This window comes from Penaeus vannamei, chromosome 15 (assembly GCF_042767895.1).
Source record: "Penaeus vannamei isolate JL-2024 chromosome 15, ASM4276789v1, whole genome shotgun sequence".
In the NCBI taxonomy this organism is placed as follows: domain Eukaryota; kingdom Metazoa; phylum Arthropoda; class Malacostraca; order Decapoda; family Penaeidae; genus Penaeus; species Penaeus vannamei.
The window spans coordinates 20045772-20048271 of NC_091563.1; the positions used below are offsets into that span (position 1 = coordinate 20045772).

Here is a 2500-nt window from a genome sequence, read left to right on the forward strand (position 1 = left end):
CACCCCGAGGTATTTGTATTGGTGGCAAAGATCTAGCTCAACGTCATTGATGTGAAACTTTGGCAGAGGGATTGTCTTAGGGATAAGTGCCTTGTTTTTTTTTCAGTCGATATGATCAAGCCACACTCTGTAGCCCTTCCTGAAAGTACATCAAGAATCTACTGTATGGAGTCATTGCCCTCAAGTGGTATATCGCTTAGTAATCTATGCATTAGGATGTTAAATAGCATGGGACTAAGTACGCCTCCCTGAGGTGTGCCAAGTTCACACACTTTTGTATGAGTGCTCTTAACACCCCTGAAGAAAACCTGAGTTGATCGATTGGATAGATACATATGAATCCATGTTAATAGTTTTCTCTGAACACCAAAGCTAGCTAGTTGCTCAAGGATCATTATTGGTTATAATATCAAAGGAAAATTGAAGATCAAGAAATATGGTTTGCATGCCTGGGTTTAAGTTTGTTAAATAATCTGCAAAACAATGCTGACTGCTACGTCCATACAATCTGGGATTAGCATGTATACGGTACGTGAGTCTGTTCAGAATTATTCTCTCAAGTACTTTGCACAGGAAGGAGGTTCAGGAAATTGGTCTGTATGTGTCAGTATTGGGTTTGAGTATAGGAATTATTAACCTTTTAGTCCAAGAGCTTGGGAGGATTCCTTGTGATAGGCTGAGTCTATACAGGTGTAAGAGTGGGTTGTCTGGAATTTGAACAATGAGGCGAAGAACGCTGTAAGTAATGCCATTTTTGCCATGGGTGGTTGCCATACCTTTCATAAGGGCATAACTCAGTTCTCACTCGGTTATTTCGGCAAAGTCGGACGGGTTAATAGCAGTACAGGCTACTGCTATATTAAACTTTATATTTATTTTCTTGTTAAGTTGATCGTTTCTTCCTTGCGGAAGTGAACTCAGCTTTCGGCCCGCTGCTCCAGCAGCATATTAGCCTGTTCTTGTGGGCTTTGAAACTGTGGTGTTGTGGGTACTTAACCCGTCAGCCTATTAATCTTTCTCCATACATCAGCAATAGGTTTGACTATTGTTACTTTGCAAGAATTTTTCCCAGTGTTTACTACGAATCTTAGTTTTTAGTTATCTGAATTCTTTATTGGCTTTAAGAAACTGCATAAGAAACCTTATTACCTTACAACAATTAGCTAGCTCCTGTTTCTTGGCTAGAATTGGCTCACTGATCCACTTAGGAGCATGGAAAAAAATCTAGCAGGCTTTTTCTTCGAGAGTTTTCGTGAACAGACTGATGTGTTATAGAAGTCAGTGAAAACTTTGATTAGATCCTGAGAGAAATTTTCAAATGTTATTTCATATGTATTGTACCAATCATAGACACGTGACTTGAAGTGATGGAAACAGTTCCGGTACAAGTTTCACGGATGGGATAAGGCTGGGTTTGCCAGTGAGGTAAATCAGGGTTGATTGTGCACGAGCTTGGGATTCAAGTGCGATCGATCGAAACGGATGCAGAAAGAAACTTTGCCCATTTGTTTTGTGAGTCAGTTAAGGACCTGCAGGGGGAACCACAAAACTCGACCCTCCTTGGCTGGGCTGAAAGAATACTCAAAAGGTTTTTAAAGGTGGAAACAGTAGAAAGACGAGAATGGGAGGAATAAGGAATGGTATGAAGTGAGATAGTATTTTGGGATGGAAGACAATAAGGATGAAGGGTAGTAATATGAGGGGTTAGAACAGGAAGATTGTGTAAAAGTAGAAGGATTGGAGGATGTTGGAAGAGATGAAAGGGTATCTTCTGGAGGTTGAGTTAAGACATGGGTTGATGATTTAGGATGGTTCAACTTGAAAAACGTCGAGGAGGAAGGTGCAGCTGCAGTGGTCGGAGCCGTAATCAACGGAGAGTCAAGGACCGGGAAACTAGAGATTTTAAATTCAGGGAGGATGGCTGATAAAGTGGCAAGCCTAACTGTCCCTAATGGGGGCAAAATCTTTATTATCGGGCAAGGCAAACCTGAAAAATGGGCTAGTCAAGGGAATACTGTGATCATTACTCACTGCAACTGTTCATGACTGACATAAAGCTAACCTTTCATTCTTTCAACAATTGGACTGGAGACGGAGTTGGAAAAGAATATAAAAAGGAAAGTGAGGAAGAAAAGACCGCTCAAAATTGGTTGAGTCTAGAGCTGAGACCCAAGGCAAAGGCGGTCCCACATATTGGGACTCGGTCTCCTATGCCCCAACGACAGCAACGGGCATCGGATTGTGGAAATAAATAACTAATATGGTTATAGCTATACAATCCACTTGTTGGGTGTAGTGGTGCAGTTGGTTAAATGTATGTATATATACACATATATGAAAGATGGAAATAATGCACTACCGCATTTATATACACATATACATACGTAATGCTGGTCATTCTGGATCATTCCTGGAATGGCTGCGGCTTAAGCGGTACTGCATTTTCCCATCTTCAATAGATCCCTCAGTACATCTTACGTATCGAGAAAGACAGAGAGAG

The 2500-nt window shown here is 41.1% G+C and overlaps 1 protein-coding gene across 1 annotated transcript in view; it reads left to right on the plus strand.

Moving 5' to 3' along the window:
• LOC138864132 (kin of IRRE-like protein 2) overlaps positions 1-2500 on the plus strand; it is a 149490-nt gene that overhangs the window by 52442 nt on the left and 94548 nt on the right. The gene's annotated exons all lie outside the window — the stretch shown is intronic.